The sequence below is a fragment of the Tubulanus polymorphus genome, chromosome 9 (genome assembly GCF_964204645.1).
Source record: "Tubulanus polymorphus chromosome 9, tnTubPoly1.2, whole genome shotgun sequence".
NCBI classification, from domain to species: Eukaryota; Metazoa; Nemertea; class Palaeonemertea; order Tubulaniformes; family Tubulanidae; genus Tubulanus; species Tubulanus polymorphus.
Genome location: NC_134033.1, coordinates 3,436,614 through 3,457,105, shown reverse-complemented (window position 1 = coordinate 3,457,105; position 20,492 = coordinate 3,436,614). Strand labels below are relative to the sequence as shown.

The window sequence follows — 20,492 nt, the reverse complement described above, 5'->3', positions numbered from 1 at the left end:
TCCCATTTATAGTTCTTCCTTGAAATTTGCCTCAACGATTATACAACGAGCAATCTGATTGGTGCCGCTAGTTTTCGTTCGGAAAGCTGCGCATGTACCTGCGCACCCGGTCTACTGATGCAGGGGTTCGTGCCGTGGCTGAATGTAGCGATGCCATCAGGTTCGAGTCCCTGCAGAGGGAGGATGGTATACATATGTTTTATATGGATTTCAAGAGTTCGCGTGGGTCACAATTTTTTGGAAACCTCGAGTTTATTGTGACATTAATTTCGGAAACATTTACGTACTTTCTAATAGTGCGTTTGTTCACATCGTATGCCAATATCATCTTATGTTTATTTTGAATTGACTTGTGTTACGACAGTATTCGTTCCCCAGCCTCGAATTGTAATCTCACGATAAATCATTACCGGCGAGTCGTCGGCCTAAACTAAACACGCCGAACTGATGCAGCGGAGAATAGCTGTTGTGTTGACGAGGCAGGGTGGATCCAGAGGCCAATTTTGAACGACTTGTCACATGATGTCAAAAAGGGCCATATCATGTGTACTAGGACCAGTTTTGAAGAACTCTTCATATCCCGCAAAGGGCACTTAAATGGCCACACAGGCAATGAACAAAATTGATGGTCTTTTACGAGTCTCACAAGTTCCCCTACATCCGCCCCTAGTGTGTGGAGTTAACACTGATTCCTGTGTCGTTCTGCCGACTACAACACGTGGTTCCGGGATTGTTGGATCCAATCAAAAAGTCGATTTACTTTACCTGAGAAATTCCGAAGTTTCACTAGATATAAAATTATCGACTGGCAGTGCGAAACGATCAACTCATTGTGTGAGTATGTTGATTGAGAAGTGTTGAATCTTGGGCCTCCATTCTAGTACATTTTACCAGACATTATTTAAACTTGCGTGTTAGGATGCATTTATGCATAGGCTATACTAGACATTGCTAGATTTGCATCACCTATTCTACGACAGCCGGCATCTTTGATACGGGCTGTATTACAGAGACTTTTAATCATTTGGTCCAGTTTAAATATCTTACGTCATTTAATTGAATTTTAGGTTTCGTTCTAAAGAAATATGCTTAATTATTCAAATACATGTTAGACTAATCCGATCAGCTTTAGATAACACCACTTAGCCCGACAGAAAAACATATACATCCGTTGTAAAAGGTTTTTTTTTTTCTTCCATACAAAGACATTTCACGGCGGCACGGTTCGAGTGTGGATTGAAGACCATCAATTTTTTCAACTTGTCAATAAGTTGTCGGACATCAAAGTACCTTTTGGGACGTCGTGACAATTTTTTTCAAAATTGGCATCTGAATCCACGCAACTGGCCCCTGGGCCTAAAACAGCTTCAAAAATATCGATATTCTTTCATCCGTTTTCTGTAGATTTCTACGAGGATCAAGATCTAGTCGTACTAAAATCGGCTATATCCTCGGACAAATTTAATGAACAAACGTATATTACGTTCACAGTAGGCAACGCAAAAAAATACGCTCGTTTCATATTCCGCGCTCGCCAAAAAAAAAAATCGCCAGTGAAAATTTCGTAAAAAGAAGTAAAACACTCCTGCGTGTCCCGAAAACAACCTGATCACGCTGGTTTAAGGATTTTGTCTCACGGTCGCTTTTCAGTTGTTACTGTTACTGTTACTGTGGTAGGCGAGCATTTCAGTTACGAATATTGCTTTGTGGTCGTTGTCACCTGAAATTTCCCCATTTAAAAATAGTAAGTAGTCGCCTTCGTCACTCTTAGAATTTGGAATAAGGCTTTTTGTTTCTATTTTTTTTGAAAAAGGGAGGTCAAGATAATAGCCTGCCGCCCAGTCACCTTGCAGAAAAGGGGGTGATGAGAAACAAGCGCATTTTCACGTAGCCTTATCTTGTATGATATATCTTGCATATATATATTTTTTTTTTCAATATGCATTAATCAGCAATAATCCTCACAAATACAATTTGAATTGTTGTCCTCATTGAAAACATGAAGTAACCAATGGCAATTACACCAAAAAATTTGAGTTAAACTTCTTTGTGAAACTGGGCCCTGGGCCCAGTTTCACAAAGAAGTTTAATGAGGTTTTAATGTTATCGCTTCTACATCTTCACCCGTCAAGGGATTCGTTACTCGCCGACCAGAATCGGGTCGTACCAATCACAGCGCTTGTAACAAACCGTCAGTAGACTTATGTTGGTTTTCCCGTTAAATTGACCAATCAGCAAACGTTATACCGAAAAAGGAAGTATTTCGCAAATCGATATATGACGTCACGCGCAACAGCGCTAGTATAGAAATCACGCTTCGTGAGGCTAGGGGGCTGGTGGAAGCGAGTTCGGGAGTGATACCGGACCCCTGGCAAGCGAGGATGTCGCTTCTATGGCTATTCAAATCAATGAAAAACGCTAAATTAAGAATAGAGACCGGCAACCAGTCTACAAAATCTATTGTTTATCGCCACCGGTGAGGGCGCTGAACAAAACACAAGCGGTGCCGAGCGGATTTTTGAGGAGTCGGTCTTCCCGTTCGCTTATTTACTATGCTTCTATCAACAACCTCGAATTTCAATTCGAAAAGGAAATGTATGAATGGGGTATTGGCACAAACCAGATGGCGCTACAATACACTCAGTTATACTTAGTAAAAATTAGTTCATTTTCAATTAACTTTGGACCGAATTTTTAGGCTTCGAAATGGAAATTTCGTCAAATAAGTTTTCAAATATATATGAGATTGACGTTCTTAATAAGTGTATGGCATAGTTTTATAAGAAATTGATTTACTAACGAGAAAAGTTGACTCGAATTTAATTGAAATGTAGAAGAAATTGAAGCGCGATAACCGAGTCACCACTGGCGATCCTGTCCTGTAATGAGTAATGATTATATACTTTACTGTGTGTTTTGATTATGAACTACTTAAGCTATTTTACCTGTATAGAACTGATAGACATTGTCCAACCCGTTAAGATATTTTAATATTTGACCCCGTCATCAGTATTTCACCATTTACAATGAATTCTTGTACGACGAATATTTCTTTTCAATCTAGATATATTCATATCTTTTACAAATAATAAACTTTACTAAATCTGAGTAAATTGTGTTCTTAGAACTGATTTTTCATTTAATCCGAACAATAAATTTGTTAGCTTCATTAGTGTCAATCTATCGAGACTGTCAGTCCACACCTTCACGAGTTGATTATCGTGAATCATGAATTCTACTCAGATGCAAATTGGTCGAACTTACAACAGTTACATCATTATCATGTCTATACAGAACAAGTCTGGTATCTACCGTACTGTGTCACTGGTCGTTTTACCAGCCGTGTTCCTCCTGGGAGCCTTCGGCAATTCGGCTACTTTCCTGATAATGATAAGTCGCAGATTCCGCGGTTTATCTTACGCTAACTATCTGATCGTTTTGTCTGCCAGTGATTTCGTGTTCTGTATCAACATTACACTGATGCCTGTTTTACAGTTTGTTCTCTTGCACACTAACATCGGTCCAATGTTCATCATGAACTCACTGATCAGTTGTCAAATGTATGAATTTGTTATGGTACTTGCATCCTGTACTAGTTCGTGGTTGATAGTAGCGATATCTCTAGAACGAGGGGCAGTTGTTCTCTTCCCGTTCACATCTCGTTTGATATGTACACCGAGATTCGCTAGATTTAGTATGCTGATAATTACTGCAGTGAGCGTATTGTTTAATTATCTCACGCCTGCTTTGTCTATACACTTTACCGACCAGTCTTTTGGATGTTACTATGAATTATTTGATCAAATAATATATTTCATTGTATTTTGCATCTATGCGTATATGCTACCTTTAACGTTGATCATGACATCAAATTCTGTAATAATAATTCAGTTATTCAGAGGTTCAAAAATGGTTTCGTCCGATCAGAAAACTACAAAATCAAAACGTACAACAATAATGCTCGTAACAGTTTCACTCGCATTTGCAATATTCACACTTCCAACCACTATTACTACATTTTTACCAGGTTCACCGGAACAGATAGATTTTCTATACGAAATTTTTAGCATGTTCCACCAGTGTAACTATGTGGTAAATTTCTACATATATCTTTTACTCGGACGAGAAATTCGAGAATATTTTTGTACAAAAATCCGCTGTAGAAATTCAGTCAAATAACCATTGATGTAAATATTGATTCTTCTCTTAGCACGCAACTTTACCCGACATGAAATTAAAGCGAAAGAAAATATCTTTCTCTTTGCAAAAACTAGCATTAGTCATAATCTCGTTGATGTTGACTAAAATCTATGCAATAGAAGAAGATAAAGGTTGAAGCATTTTTTAAGATAAAACCTGCTTAGAGATGGCAGTGAGAATAGATTTAAACTGATCAAGACACTCATGTGACGCTGAAGCTGCATGCAGTGAATTGGTCACTAGAATTCTATAATTGTTATATAGATGTCCCGGTGTAGAGAAACTTAATATGTTCATGCCGCTAATTATGCGTAATAAAAATTGGGATTGGTCGAAACTTAAACTTCTATGAAACCTGTAACTATCAGTGGGTAAATAATGAATATTGTTCACGCTGTGAGATTAAACTGATTTTGCAGTTTCAGTTTCAGTTTAGTTTATTCACTCCACAAGTTATAATAACATTGCACAGAGCACAAAAGTGGCGCATAGATTACAGCATATTACAAAAAAATATAATGATAGTATTAATAATAATCATATTTATAATAATAACAATTATGATAATAGTAAAAATAATAATAATAGTGATAGCAGTAATATAATACTTATAATAATAATAATTATAATTATAATGAAATTATAATGCAAAAGATGAGGCGGAATTGTAGTATCGGGATCCGATAATTATACACTATATTAGGTAAATAATTTGATACCTTTTTTAATGAATATCGCCAGATTGAGCAAAGTTTTACCTCTCGAACAGAAAAGGTTATGTAAGGTATTTTCATTGGGATGTCGCCAGTAGTAACTAGGTATAAATTTGTTTTTCAGGCTTTGAAAAAAGGGACATACTAAAAGAAAATGGAATTCGTCTCCAGTTGCTGCCAAATGACATTTCTGACAAATTCTATGGTTTCGCTCAATCTGGCGATATCTACCGATTTCAATAGGTAACTTATGGTTCGAGCATCTGAATCGACACAAGGCTAGACGGAGACTGGGGGGTAATTTGGTCAGGTACTCTTCGAATTTAAAACAGTTTTTAAAACGCTTGTAGGTTAAGCAAATTGGTGTTTCGTTGACCTTGGAGTGTCAGCCTTGTGCGTACTGATCCATGAGTCTCTGTTTCAAAATACTATAAAGATAATTAGCACTGGGTACAGATTGAGTTTCCCAAGCGTGGCCGAGACCATTTTTTACAAGAATATTTTTAACATTAAGAATCCAAGCGTTACTCCGACCGCCGTGGTGCGTTTGATAGATATATTTGTACATAAAAGAAGAGAAATGTTCAGTCTGATTTATCAATTTTGTCCAAAATTTAACGATTCTCAATTTAACATAAATCTCTAAAGGATAGCGCCCAAGCTCACCGTAAATAAATACACTAGACGTAGACCTTTTCAATCTGAGTAAATATTTAAAAAATTGTAACTGAACACGCTCGAGTACCTGTGTGTTCTCATATCCCCAAATTTGACAGCCAAACAGCAATATAGGTAATACCATACTATCATAAAGTTTCAAGGTCAGATCTAGGTCTAATGAATGTTCACTTGACTTTTTTAATACAAAAAATACCGCTTTCATAGCTTGTTCCGAAAGAGTTTTACGACATTGTGTGAACGATCCAGTGTATGAAAAGAAAACACCCAGGTACTTGAATTTATCAACTATTTCTAATTTGTGACCATTAATGTAAAATTCTGGTAGGATTCTTAATCTTCTTTTCGAGAAGATGATGACCTTTGTCTTGTCATTATTAATTGAAAGTTTCCATTCTTGGCAATATTCACAGAGATTATCTATAAGTTTTTGGAGTCCCTCGGGCGAATTACTTAATAAAACCGTGTCATCTGCATACATGAGAATTAAAAGTTGGAACCATGGCACATTGTTAGGTCCGAAAAAATCTAGGGTTGGACTATTTCGTTCTAATAGATAGCTTTCCAGGTCGTTTAAAAAGATAGAAAATAATATAGGAGACAGATTTTCACCTTGTCTTACCCCTAAATAGCTATCAAAAAAATCTGACATTTTATTATCGGAAAAACACATGATTTGAAACCTTGATACATTTTATGTATAACGTTAAGTACTTCGCCAGTGACACCACTGTTAATTAGTTTGTGCCACAAGGCCTTTCTCCAGATAGATTCGAAGCCTTTTTTATAATCTATGAAAATACAATAGAGTTTTTGATTGTTGTTTAGGAAGGTGTCGACTAGAGCCTTGAGGGTAAATACGTGGTCCATAATGCTATGATTCTTCCTAAAACCGGCCTGGTTCTGTAGCAAAAGATTGTTAATTTCTAAGTACTCAGTAATTCTTTCGTTGATAATACTAGTGAATAGTTTTCCAATATTGCTTAAAAGGGTGATTCCCCTATAATTATCGGGGTCCTTTTCGCTACCTTTTTGTTTAAAGAAAGGGACAATGATGCCTTTCAACCATGACTCTGGAATAGTGCCTGTGTCGAGAGCATTATTAAAAAGGTTTACTATTAAAGGTAGTAGTGATTCTTCGGCACTTTTGAGGAACTCATTCGGTATCCCATCGATACCACAGGCCTTGAAATTTGTTTGCTTTTTAATACATTTTGAGATTTCTTCCCTAGAGAACGGTTGATTCAAAGGGCCATGGTCAAAGTTACTACCTATAAATTCATCAACGTTATTTAATAGAGGTTCGTTTCCGTTTAAAACTGGGCTTTCATTCATAGATTTGAAATGTTGGAAGAGATCGGAGTTTGGAACTTTGCACGAATTGTTATCTGATTTTTTGAATAGTTTCCAAAATGTATGAGGGTCAGAGTTTGATAGTTGTCTAATTTTCCTGCTAAATTCTTGCCTTTTGTCGTTTTTCCATTTGTTAATAGTTTTTTTATATTTACGAAAGGCACGATTCATTTCAAAATGATTATTTCTAGTGCGCAGGCTTAGGTACAAACGTTTGGCACGGCGATAGTCAGACCTCGCTAGTCTAACTGTTACGTTGTTAGTGGCTTTAACGGCTGACCGCGGTTTGGATTTACGTTTCAAAACCCGCTTACCCATGACGTTACCAGCTGTGGTTAACAATATATTGCAAAGCCTGTCGTTGGCCTCGTTTGCATTTAATGTGTTGTTTGCGAGACATTCACTGATACTATTGAGAAGAGGCATTTCCCTTTCTAAGGACTGAACAAATTGATCCTTCAGATCTGGCTTCCAATTAACTTTCTCTTGACAGTTTTCACTGGCGTCCACAGAGGCCAGGTCTGGAATTTCGATCTTAAAACTGAACTCTGCAATTAGACCACTGTGGACGTCAGAGAAAAGCTTTTCGAATTCTAAAACCTGGAACAGTCTTGCAGAACTGATCAAATGAGGGGATGCGATCATGTAATCTACTATATGTTTAATTTCGCCTTTATGACACGTATAGTCACCGGTCAATCGATCGGGAGCTATCCTGCCGTTCAAAATAATAATACTATGGTTTTTACGCAGTTCTACTAAACGGGACCAATAGTTATTCACCGAGAGATCTTTAGTTTTGCGTCTTAATATGTCATAACTGGAAAGCACCTGTTCACAAGTATAGGTTTCTAAAAGAAGCTCGTTGTCAAGGTCTGATCCAACAGTTATGTAGTTTTCTGGTGAATTGTAGTCTAAGAGTGCTCCGGTATAGGCGTTTAAGTCACCGCATAATAATAAAAAGGATTCTGTACTATTAAATTTCTCGAGAATATCGATATTCAATGCATTAAAGCAGTCTACTCCGCCAAATTTACTGGTTTCTGGTGGTAAGTATACAGCCCCTATTTGTAGATTTTTATCTTTGTCAATTATATGCTTGTCTTCAAGTAGCCATGATACATAATTACAAGAACTTTTGATAATAGTTACATGAGGAGCTAAAATATTGCTTATCGCAATCGCTATGCCACCGGACCGGAACGAAGATAGTTTCTCACGATTTTTTAAGAATACAGTATACCCCAAATTGTTGAAGAAGTTCTTAGCCCAGGCCTCATCTGTATCGTTAAGCTTCGTTTCGGTCAGGATTATTATGTCATGTGATTTAATCAGCGATTGAAACTCGGGAATATGTTCTTTGCTTTTTAAGCCGCATACATTTATAGTTAATGTCGATAACTTAGTCGAAATATGCTCTGTGGTCTCCTGTTATGCCTCAACCGAGGGGGGAGCTTCACGATTAGCTTCGGTAGGGATGAATTGGTCCGCGTTCATGTCTAATACCACGCGCGCTTCTTCCAAGGCTGCGCCCACGTTTACAGTTTCGTCCGATGCAATGCGTGGCCGTTTCGGCTCGGGTTTCCTAGACGTGCGCTTGGCCGTTTGTCTAGAGGGCAAGTTGCGTGGTGCTGTCGATGTCGCTGTTAGTACGTGTTCAAGGTCAGCGCGAAAAGTGAAATGTCCATCGCGAGGGGGATTTATCTTCGCTTGATTGGCTACCGCTTCTTCGTAAGCCGGTTGGTCGGTTACTTTCGCTACGTTATGAAATTCGCTTCCATCGCCTCTGTATATTTCAGAGTCTACGACGAGATTGCCGTTCCAGTTGAAAAGGCTTTGTAACCGGCTTTTGTGGCTAATTTCTTAATCGGCAGCATTTCGCGAATCTTTACAGCAACACACTTAAAATGTTTCGTTTTTTTGTGACACACTCAAAGATATTGTATAGGGCGACCCATGCTCAGACGTTTTTACCAAAAAATAATCATTGATAAATGAATAAAACATTCTCATTTATGTCAATATTGCATGAATAAGACAAAATGAAGAATAAAAATGAATAAAATGAAAAAGTCGCGACTTAAGAAATACATTCAGTCTGGAAATTATATAAGGGACCGCCTCGAGATTTTAGTGTGGTGTCCTGACCTCCACGGACACCACACCCAAACCCCCAGGATCAGGTTACGGTGAAGTCTATTTGACCGTGGGGAGGTTATAATATCGGGGACAATTCCGAGGTGAGGAGAGAGTATTGTCCCGGGGGTTATCGTCCTACAAACATTCCGAACTAATAGCTACCCCACAGAGATTTCAGTTCTTGTTTGAATTTCGGGCTGTAGATGAAATAGAATATACCGTTGACACTCGAGTTCAGCGCTTGACAAACGTCGTTTGTAAGCAATAAAGGCCATATAATTAGATTCGGCATAAGATTCAGTATATCGTAAAATATATCGGGCAGGTTTAAAACCACGAATATAGCAGACGCTATAAACACCATTCTCGAAGCTCCGCTGGTCTGTTTATTTTGATTATCAGTTCTGCTGGGACCAGTTAGTTTATTACGATCCTCGCCGTGTCTCTTTAAACGTAGGACCATAATTATGTTCAACATCGGTACAAGCGCAACGGGTATGTAAGTCGAGAAGATATTTTGCAGAAGACTCACGGCCCTGGGTTGATTATAGATATTTTTGACAAAGAGCATACGCCTGCCGAACGTGCATTCGTTAATGATGTACACGATAATTCTGTCTTGGGCGCGAAAACAAAACAGCGCCGTCCACACGATAAAGAATGCCGTAAAAACGACGTTACATTGCTTTAACTTCCAAAGTCTTTTAGCTTTAAATGGAAAACAAATGTTAAACGCGCGGTCGAACGTCACAAGTACCGTTAAGCTGTTACGAGTATAAGATGTCCATTTTAAGAGCACGTTACCCGCTATGTAAAGTTCAGGTGCCGCATATGCACTGTCCAAAAACAATCCCATTTTTCCGTGACGGCTGATTTTCAACACCCAAGTCAACTGATTGTACATAACGGTTGCCACGCTAGCTATATCGTCAAAGATGGCGAGTAACATTAGTATGAAATATGAAGTGGCGGGCTGGTTCAGTTTATGTAAACGGTACAAGACGAAGATCGTGACGGTGTTAACGAAGATACCGCACCATCCTATTGTACCGATCATAATAACCGAAACCAGATTCCATACAACGCGTCTTGTAGGGAAACATTTCTGAGCAACCGATTCGTTGAACCATTGAATGCGTTCCATGATGATATTTCAGACGCCGGGCGTGAACCCTACGATCTAGACGAACAGTCGAAACAAGCCCTATCATTATCTGCACGGCTTGTCGTTTGGTGAAAGCTATACTCTGTGAGAGTCTGTGGAACTTGTCGCTTGTGGAGTGGAAAATATTTTTGTGCGTTCATACGTAGATTGAACTAACGGTTTGACATTCCGAATACGAATGAAGTACATTCTAGTTGAAACACGTGTAGAAAAATGACGCTATTCCCTAAGCCTGTAGCGTACACAAATCTATAGTGGCTGATTCGGGCTACATTAAAAAATGTGATATTCAAGCTCCATTGTTTTCCATTAAAAGATCTTTGACCTTTTGTTTGATTTAACACCATGTTGTTTTATTCAACACCATGTTTAAACTGAAAATTTTCACTTCAACGTGGTCTCTTCCGTTTGAATGCCGCTAAAGAAAAGTTGGCTATATTGTGGTGTTAAAAAGTTTGTTTTGATTGTAGGGATTTTGGGATTGATAAATGTACCCCCGGGGGGACTCGAACCCCCGGCTTAGGCGGCCGATGCCATATCCATTAGGCTACGGAGGCGCCTATGGTCGAACGTATGAAGTGAAGGTCGGACTAGAACGAAAACTGGTTTTAACGTGGCTCTTCAGTTGGCGTCGTCACGCCTCACGTGACAGCTTAAACAAAGAGACTAGGTCGTGGTCACGCCTCAAGTGACGGTTCCTATTACCCCCGATAGATGGCAAACTAGTCGAGCCTGGCTGCTGACATATAGAGAGCTCACAAGCGATTGTATATACTCTACACACACAGGCAGTATGTTGTCGGCGACTTTTTTGGTTGCGTGACCTCAACTTGACCTCAGGTTTTGGGGGGTCCTACCTAGCACCCGTAGGTCCAAACTTTCGGTAAAAAAATAACAGAATCTACATCTAAATCCTTGTTTCTCCTGAATTATGACGATTATGGTGGAAATTGCACTTATTTGAAAGTGATTAAGAATTTCATTTAAAAACGTATCGGCAATGGGATTGGAAACAGTTGAAATCAGAAAATGATAGCAGGTATAGTCTCATCCTCGCTTGCCAGGGTTTGATTGCCACCCGCTGGAGCTCACACCAATACAAACCCTGGCCGGAAATCCTTCATCGGTCTATTACATCGCCCAAAAAGAATTCTTGGGCGGACGGGTTTCTGCTCGGCGCCACCAGTCTATATATCCAGCCAATCGTAGACTAATTAGGTCGAAGATTCGACCTTTGAAACTGAAAATAAAACGTTGTTGGCCGCATTGCTCTTCCGTAGGAGATCGATGATTCGTTACCAGAATATCTTCACCCTAGAGATCATCGTCAGGTCATACCTGACGATGATCTTTAGGGTGAGATCGAAACGTGTATCTTATATATTCTAGATTGTTCGAATTAATAAATTTCTTGTTTTAAAACTCTTTTAATTTGCAGATAGTGGGTTTTTATCTTATTATCCGTTTACCTTCCGTATATTCAAGTTTTCACAAATATTTACTACCCCTCAATTTTCAATATAATGCCCTTTTATTAATTTTGTTTAGGTTACATTTGTTACCTAAGCGATCGTCCCTTATTATGTTTTGGTATCTACCAGTTTCAATAGCTAGGGCGATTAGCGCGTGGGATAAAAACCGAGCGTAAATCCGTTGCGTTGTAGGTTAACTAAGAATTGCTATGTTCCCCATTCTAATTTAATGCTACGATATAAGAGTCTAATTTTGAGTAAAATTCAAGAGATTTATGGACATTTTTTTATAAAAGCCATCCCGCAATCGTTGTCTCACTAACTCCGTTATTTCGAATATTTGGGAAGGACTGCTCGTAACAAATATTGTAACCTAAGCCACAATTTTTATCGTCGATTTTACGCGTGATATTCATTTACTACTATTGTCATAAACACGATTATCTAGTAAAACCCACGGCACAGTGTTCAACGCGGTCAACGCCTGGCATTAAACAGGGTCGAATACTGGGGGTTCACACGTCCTGCGTCGCTTGAAAAATGTTCTAGCGCTCCAATAGAAAAATGTATCGTCAAAAATTAGCGTCCCATGACCGAACACGCCACCCGTGTTCATTTTCCCAGAGTGAGACGACCCCTGTGTGATGAGGTGGCACCAAAATTTAACAATTTTCACTCTTAATTGATTTTCGATAGGGAATCGCCCTAGCTAAACATATTCCATTGACTTTGTGTGGCGTGGTTCAGCTTCGTCAGATACTTCAAAACATTATCAAGCCAGTGGTGCCGGTGTCCATTGAACCGCATTATAACGAAATATGTTCACATTGTGTCCTGTTATTGCCGTCGGTCTTTGAAATCATGTAATACGTGTTCGATTTGAATTGAATCAGTTCTGAGCACTATACACGCGCATATATCTCAAGTCCTGATCCTGAATGTTGAGTGAGTTCAATATTTTACTGGATTCTATAAATCTATGAGTTATGAGGAAACTAAGTCGCAATCTTTATTTGGGTATTGATTCTTCCAGTAAGAATTGAAACTTGTAAAATATGAAATTGTTTTTCAGATCAGCCATTCCTCACTCAGGACCTGATTGCTGCCAACACCGCGAGGCTGACTAAACCAACACTATTGACCCCAGACATTTTTCGAAATGATCCACGATGCTCCAGACAGAAATTGGTGGTGAGTGAATATGTTTTATACCGCGTATAACAGACTACAATGTAACGAGTCAAATCAAAAATCATAACGGTGATCATTACGTTTCATTTTCAGAGAAGCTCTACTTCCTCACGACCTGATTGCTGTCAATGCGTGCTGGACTTAACCAACAATTACACAGTGGACTTCAGGCCTTCCTCGCTTACTCGGGACCTGATTGCTGTCAATGCAATACCTGCTGCGGACTAAATCAACGAATACATAAGTGGAATTCAAACTTTCCTCATTTACTCAGGACCTGATTGCTGTCAATATGTGCTGGACTTAACCAACCTGGACCAACAGAGCTCAGTACTGCAGCCTGCTTGGATGTCATATCTTCTAAGGAACAAACAGATTAACTGATCGATCGAAGAAATCCATGAATTGGTGAGTAGAATTTCTAACAGTTTTTCGTATAGGAAACTTAGGTTATGTCGGGTTTAAGCCTATCTATCAAACAGATTGGCCCTCGTTACAGCAATTTCAGATACATTAGACTCCTAACATTCCTCTTAACTCGAATTAATTTCTGACCAGTGTTAAATGTTTGAGGTGTTAGAAAGACCTGATTGATATCTTTGATATTCTTTTGTTGTTATGGTTCTAAATTATGTGTTTCAAAGTTAAATCTTTGAATCTTGAATGAAATATCTGATGGGTCAATGGCGATTAACTGGGTTATAACGAGTAGATTAAATTAGTCATATGAATTTCGGGTTTGACTATTTCACGGAATGACTTCTTGTTTTGTTTTAATCATGATATTTATAAAATGTAGGTTCCGAGTTCGGCGAAGGGTGGTTCTAAAAACTTATTTTTCTTTATTTGTAAACAAAACTATTTTTCCTCCTTATACCATGAAAATGGTAGGAGAGTAATAAACTTTTCTTATCTTATATCTTATTGAATACCATTTAAGATTTCTAGATATTAACATAAATGCATTGTACCAGCACCCAGTTGCATTCGAGACTATTAAACGGTTATTTTAGCTGGACCAAAAGTGTTTAGACTGGTCTTGTTGTTAGATTGGCTTTACAATAGACTCAGGGGCCAGAAACATAGTCATGGCTTAGACCTAAGACCAGTCTTAGGTCTACCAGACCTAAGATCAACTTAGTTCTATAGCCAATCTAAAAACTTAAGGCCAGTCTTAAAATGTTAGACCACGTTACGACATAAGTCGTGACTATGCAACTGGCCCCTGGTCTATAAGTTCTGGCAGTGCAACTGATTTCTGATAAACTTACAAGCAAAATACGAATACGAACTCATAGCGTATAATTCTAAAAGTATCGAGCTTTCGAGTTCCCGAGCGGTGCACCATAACTCCGAATAGGCCTTTGTACCTCGGGCTAAGGTAGAATATAACAACTCGTAGTCGTCTCTTACAAATTACTATCTGCTGTTGAAAATGGGTGTGTACTGACGCCAGGTGATATTTTACTCTCCAAAGTTGAATTTCGAGTGGGTCACCTCTAGAAGAATGACGAGCTATTCAAACACTACTGTTCTGTCAAGTACTGTTACCACACGAGTCTATCATGGCATTTGCGGTCGTGTCCAGAATACTCATCCGATCCGCTTGGAATATGAAATCAGCGTTTATATGTACATTTTCATTTACGGACCCGTCACTATATTGGGCACCGCTTTGAACCTCCTAACGATTTTAGTCTTGAAAAAGGTGAACAAAGATGTTTACTATTTACTCAAAGTTCTTGCTATTTTGGACATATGTTATTCATCAAGTGCGTTCGTCATGTACCCTCTACGCACAATGGGGTACCCGCAGTGCTACTGTGGCAATCGAGGATTCCACGTATGGCAGGCGAGGATCCGCCAGGTGTCGCTAGTAGATAGTTGGTCGTCCAGGTTCGATTTCGTCTACATTTCAATTAAACCTAAAATAACTTTTCTCTTAAATGAATGAATCATTTTTGGAAACTTTACCGATATCCGATTAGAAGAATGAAAGTATTGTATATTGGTAGGTGCTGTGATAGTATATAGATTGAGGAGTTCAAAAATCCAGTTCAAATGTCATTGAAAATGAACTAATTTTGACAACGAACGACCTACTGCTTGTCGCGCCATCTGGTGGTATAGCTGGTTTCGCGGGTACCCCATTCACCTCTATATACATTTAGGGGATACCATTTTGCGTATGGATGATTGGCATTTTGGCTGGGAATTAATACAAGTCGCGTTGGGACCGTTTTTTATGTTTCAACAGACAAGAAACTGGTGCGTTGTTCTCATCAGTTTAGAAAGACTCGTAATTACGCTTTTCCCGTTAAAATCGAGATTGTTCTTGACGCGAAAAGTAGTGAATTTTCTCATATTCTTGATAAATGTTTTCAGTGTTTGTTTTTTCCTTCCGACATTTCTTCCCGCAACGAGCTCTTGAGCCCTGGCGATGTATTCACTATTCACCTACTCTCGGGCGGGGCAGGTTTTTCGCTTACTACGGACCTTTCAATCGTTGGAAGCATCGCGTAGAAGGCTGGTGGGGTGCAGTATCTGGTATCGTCACTCCAATGGTCGCGCTGTTTGTCGTAAACGTCGTTTTGATCGCGGCTTTGATTGTGATCAAATTTTCACGAATCGGTAAAAGTCGTTCAGCTATAAAGATTCCAACTTCCAATACGTTAGAGTTACGCGTATTGAGAATGTCATTTACTCTTCTAGCTGTTTTCGTCTGCTTAGAAACTACGCAACTTATTGAAAAAATGCATTTATTTGGTTTTCCAACATTTTATTCTCCCATAGGTAATTTAGGTTATATGGAGTCGCTGATGGTTCGGCGAAAGATCGCCATCGGTCTGACCGTGGTAGATTCATGCATGAACTTTTTAGTCTATTGTTTGTCTAATAGCAAATTCAGACTCGCTGTTGTTCAGTTGACGACGCAAAAATGCAAATCCGGCCGCGTTTGAATGAAAATCCTGTGAGGCCGCTTGCATTTGACTATAGAGGGCGTTGCACTCGACTTCATGGTTTGTTTTTCCGTCAGTGTTTAGTACTTGACGCACACACAGCAAAAGAATTAAAAAAAACAAAGTAAAAGAAAATAGATAATACTAATACTAATAATTGTCAAAGGAATCAAAACTAGAGTCTCTTCAAATGCGCTCCAAATTTGGTATGAATTAGCCTTTAACTCTATTTATGTGTCAGTCATCTCTCCCCGGGGAGAAGTAACATCCGAGCAGCTGCTAGACGCTCAGGAGTAGTCATCGATTAGACCAGTTACCTATTTACTCCTGGGTGAAGAGAGCCGATGAGGATGAATGTCTTGCCCGGGGACACTATACGGTAACGGGGTTCGAACCCATGACCTGGCTTCCCAGAGTCGAACGCTCTAACCACTGGCCCACACCGCTCGCTCAATCGTTGGAGTGATCATTTGACAAATTTGTCAAATGATTACTCCAAGCTCAATCGAAATAATTCATACATTTCGGGGATCTGCAAAGTGCAAATCTACCAGACTGTGTCTCTCCTCTAATATGATGTCGGTCACTTGAAAAAGTACATTTATTTGAGGTACTTCGTATGAACAACGATATATCATTGACACTCTTGATAATTGTTCTTGAATATTTAGTTACATGAGAGTATTTCCTTAATAAGATACTTAAATATTATATATTACTTAAATAGTTCAAGCTGTTAATTTCACACTTTCTATTTCTTTTTTCCAAAAGTATTATCGATCTGTTTCTCTGACGAGTTGGATTTACTTTACTATGCCTCCATAGATTTTGAAAAGGCTTTTGATTCGGTCGATAGGTATTAACTTAGCGTAGCTCATTGTATATTTTAGGACCAATATTAACAACTGTCCAAGAAGCGTTTTTATCTATCAAGTCGATATCTATAACTGTCCTTTACCAGTCTATTTTGATTCGTTGGTGTGTGGCAGGAAGAGAATATATCACCCCATGTGTCTACACGTATGAAAAGTAAAAAACGCAGTGTCACAGTAGTAAAATAATCACATTCATACGTGGTGAACGGATTATAAGATAAAAGCCCACTATGTACAAATCAAAGGAATTTTAAAATCGATAGTTTATCTTATCAATAATTCTAAAAGACACGACGTTTCGATCTCATCCTGAAATGAATATCGAGTTTTTACGGAAACAGAAATAGTATGACTGTTTGAGAGTTTGTGTTTGGTGTCAAGGGCAATAGAGTATTAACCGATGCAAATCTTGTTTCGTTGATATAATGTTTAGTATTGATCGAGAATTATACTTACTTTCGTAGATGTTCCATGCGAGAACATTTTCAACGCTATCGGCATTTTACACTTGCAGTTGCCTTTTGAAAGTAAAGTAAACTTCTCTCGGACTCTCTGCAGTAGATCAACAAGCGGAGATTGTGGTTACTACGAAGGGTAGTTCTGAAAAACGCAACAGATGTCGCCTTCGCTAATGTACACTTGTCGTAGAGTTTTCTCAGGAGACTGAGGAGGTTAGCTCGGTGGGCACAGGACGGCGCTCCGGCCCACCGGAGCGCTTTCATGACAGAAATAGACTTTTTACTGAAATGGTTTTTGCAATTTCCGACCAACAGATGATCCCTCGTTTACCAGGCCTAACACCTTGCCACTACAGTCAACCTACCTTAGGTCATCTAATCAGCTTAGTCATCACACTACATCTGTATTTGTATATACCTTGGAGTAAAATGATTACTCTAAAGTGTTTACAATGGGATATCGGCAAGGCTACTGAGAGAAGCGAGGCTTCAGCAAAAATCCGCCGGGATCGCTAGTGGTACTGCGTTACCGCGATTCAATCTACATTTCGATTTAATTCGAGTCAACTTTTACGATTATTCAATCAATTATCGGTGAAATCAATACCAAACACTAAAAGAGAGAAAGGAACTCTTATATCTATTCGATGACTCGTTTGATAATTTCCGGATTTGGAAGCTTAAAAATGATGTTCAAATTTCATTGAAAATTAATTGATTTTCACTACGAATAAAGTTGTGATAGATAAGATAGCTTATTGCGATCTAACCAAAACTTTTGGTACATGAAGGATTTAATCATCATATGGAAGAAAAATTGATTACTAAGTTGAACAATATATACAAATATTGCGGGTGTGATACGATTACGATTACGATTTTATTTACACTGCAACCATTTCCAACCCAGTATTTTGTTGCGCCATCTGGTGTTGCCAGTATCCCGTTCTCTGGAGTATTTGTAAGACATTCTTTCGCTAAGAAATCATTTTAATGATTCTCTCAACTAAAGAAGACTTCAGCGATGTTGACTGTACTTCCTCAGTGAACTGAACGAATGAAGACATATGTATTTTGTGATGGCCCTTTCTGGTGTCCAGCGACGAGTCGGCTTCAGCAAATTAATAGAGCTTGGGATAGCATTCTCGGAAAAAATGATGGCAGATTTTGAATAAAGTAACAGTGGAAACTATTTTGTTCTGTTTTAAGTTTTTGTCATTTTGGTTAAATCTGCGACAAGTGTAAATTACGATTCTCTTAATGTTCTTGCTCAGTCACACCTGTAAAACCTGTACAATGCATTGAAATTAAGCTGGACTTGACCTGACGCAATTGAATACCAAGTTCTTTCGAGTTGTCAACTCCGGTTTAAAACTAATCGTTAGAATGACATCTGTTGAGTTGTTAAGAACCACCCAGTAAAGCTGGAATGCTGTAAAGGACGCTTCGCTCATCTGCTGGTGCCGAGTTCGAATTTCTTTGTCGTTTTTCTGTAGGTAGGCGAATTCCTTTTAGGTAGGTGAGGTTATCATTAAATAATATGAAATAGTCAACCCATGAGTTTTGCAGTAACGAGGGTCCATTATCGAAGGTATCAGTCTGTATCCTAGAATCAAAACATTTCTGATCACTTTTAAACGTTTCTGATCGAATTCTTTGCCTGGAGTTTAGTTCATCTTTAATTTTGATTTCTAATTATCTGGTATGAACTCTAAATGATCGAAAATTGGAATTAATGGTGATACATGGTCAGGTTTGAGGTGTAGCAGGGTCCAGTCAAGTTTGAGGGGTAGCAGGTTCCAGGCTTCAGTTTGATTTCAGCATTAATTCATAATTTAGAATCGAATTTAAACACGTTGTCTGTAGTGATTACTATATATAACGCTATAGTGATGTTTGAATCCTGTCAGTTACAACCACCTGTTCATGATAGTTCGTTTTGGAAAATTCTCTCACTTTCGTTGATCCTCAATGTAAGCTTTCGGCCCAAATTAAGCCTTTGAGACCCATTATTTGCTTTAAAGATGACTAAGTTCAAATCTAATTGGTTCAGCTCGCATTCGATTCGGCCGCGTCCTTTTAGTTTATCAATGACGTCCATTCAAATCCAATATATCCATAATTAATTACAACAGAAGACTGATGATAATAATTCGATTAAATTCTATTACCATCAATTCAATTTACAAAATCGTATTTAGAAAACCTTGCACATCTTCTTCAGGCCATGAATCCTCGATCTCATGACATCATCACTTACAGTACCCTACAAAATAAACCGCAGGAAAATTGAAAACATGATAAAGTTATGATAAGATTATGCTAAAACTGTCCTTTAAACGAAATAATTGTAAAAGTTGGTTGTAGCTGGCAGGAATTCCCATTGTTTGCTGTAGCGTAACCCCTAGCGGCGGATTAAGAAGTCTCGGGGTCCGAACCCGGCCATAGAGGGGACACTCCGGCTATTTCGATTGGTTGTAGGGTACTACCCACTATGGCCGTTTCTGGCCTGACAAACAAGGCCACCCTCTGTCCGCGTCGTACTCGAGAACCAACACGTCTCCCTCTATATTCCGCCTTCCTCTAGGGCGTTTCGTGATGCGGTTCCGCATTTTTCGGGGACGCTGACCCCTAGTAACTCGTGCCCCTAAAACAAATTTGAGTTAGAAAAACACGTTGAAAAGGAGTAAATATCACTGACGTGTCTATAGCTAATCACAACCACCTTTTCATAAATATGCCCTGCATAGTCTTTTAAAATGTTGATGCTATTGGTTTTGTAGGGTGTCGAGGATGACGGTGTCGTAGTATAAGAGGATGACGCTGTGAGGAGGTTGAATACCTGAAGATATGCGAGGTCTACGAGAGTGTGATTTATGAAAATAAAGTGGTTGTGAAATACATGTTTGAATGATCAATCTAAATAGAAATTGATTCAGATTTTTGCAATTTAGGTCGGGTTTAAGAACTTTTCATAGAAATCCGAAAAGAATGAGTTTTCCTAACACAAAAAACGCCCGTAGTTCAAAAGAATTCGAAATGGTTATTGATAAAAGCATTATTTTGAATGTGGGGTTCGAACTTACGGTGACAACCCAGAAAAGACGATTATGACAGATAGCATTTAGACACGTCAGACACGTCTACATTTGAGTACCGTAATAGAAGTGGTCAGCAAAAACGTAATCGCTAACGCAACAAGTGACCGCTTAAGTCAGCATGAAATAATTGATTCCAAACAGTTATTGAATTAATGTTGGTATCAATCTGCTGCCGGAACCATGAACC

The 20,492-nt window shown here is 38.8% G+C and overlaps 1 long non-coding RNA gene across 1 annotated transcript; it reads left to right on the top strand.

Moving 5' to 3' along the window:
• Positions 1–12,536: 12,536 nt before the first annotated feature.
• On the top strand, positions 12,537–20,168 carry LOC141910962 (uncharacterized). Its single transcript, XR_012619951.1, has 4 exons — positions 12,537–12,665; positions 12,793–12,911; positions 13,005–13,319; positions 19,988–20,168. It is a non-coding gene; the product is annotated as an uncharacterized LOC141910962 (long non-coding RNA).
• Positions 20,169–20,492: the final 324 nt, after the last annotated feature.